Consider the following 986-nt stretch of genomic DNA (forward strand, 5'->3'; position numbering starts at 1 on the left):
CGGGTCAGGGCCGGGGAGGCGTGGGGTCACGGCTGGGCGGGACCTGGCGTGGGGTCAGGGCTGAGTGAGTCCTGGCGTGAGGTCACGGCTGGGTAGGGCCGTGCGTAAGGTCAGGACCCGCGCGTGGAGTCAGGACCGGGCGTGGGGTCACGGCTGGATGGGACCCGGCGTGGGGTCAGAGCAGGGCATGGTGTCAGGGCTGGGTGGGTCCTGGCGTGGGGTCACTGCTGGGCAGGGCCGTGCGTAGGGTCAGGACCGGGCTTGGGGTCAGGGTCGGGCGTCGGGTCACGGCTGGGCGGGTTCGGGCGTGGGGTCAGCAAGGGGAGGACGTGGGTTCACGGCTGGGCAGGGACGGGCGTGGGGTCAGGGCTGGGCGGGGCCGGGCGTGGGGTTAGGTCCTTCCTGGGCGGGGGGTCAGGTCTGGACGGGCCGGGCATGGGGTCATGTCCTTCCTGGGCGTGGGGTCAGGGCTGGGCGGGGCCGGGCGTGGGGTCAGGGCTGGGCGTGGTCGGGCGTGTGGTCATGACCAGGCGTGGGGTCAGGGCTGGGCGGGGCCGGGCGTGGGGTCATGACCAAGCGTGGGGTCACGAATGGGCGGGGTCGGGCGTGGGGTCAGGGCCGTGCGTGGGGTCAGGGCATGGTATGGGGTGACGGCTGGGCGGGGCGGGCGTGGGTTCAAGGGAGGCTGGGCGTGGGCTCAGGGCTGGGCGTGGGCTCAGGGCTGGGCGGGCCCGGTTGTTGGGTCATGATCCGGCGTGGGGTCAGGGTTGGGCGGGGCGTGGGGTTAGGGCTGGGCAGGCCCGGGGGTCGGGTCACGGCTGAGAGGAGTCAGGCGTGGGGTCACGACTGGGCGTGCTGGGGCGTGGGGTCAGGGCCGTGTGGAGCCTGGCGTAGGGTCAGGGCAGGGCGGGGCCGGGCGTGGGGTCAGGGCCGGGCCCGGCCAGTCAGCACCCCCGCCTCCTCGCCCCGCCCTCCCCCTCCCCTTG

Source organism: Camelus ferus, chromosome X (genome assembly GCF_009834535.1).
Source record: "Camelus ferus isolate YT-003-E chromosome X, BCGSAC_Cfer_1.0, whole genome shotgun sequence".
Lineage (NCBI taxonomy): Eukaryota > Metazoa > Chordata > Mammalia > Artiodactyla > Camelidae > Camelus > Camelus ferus.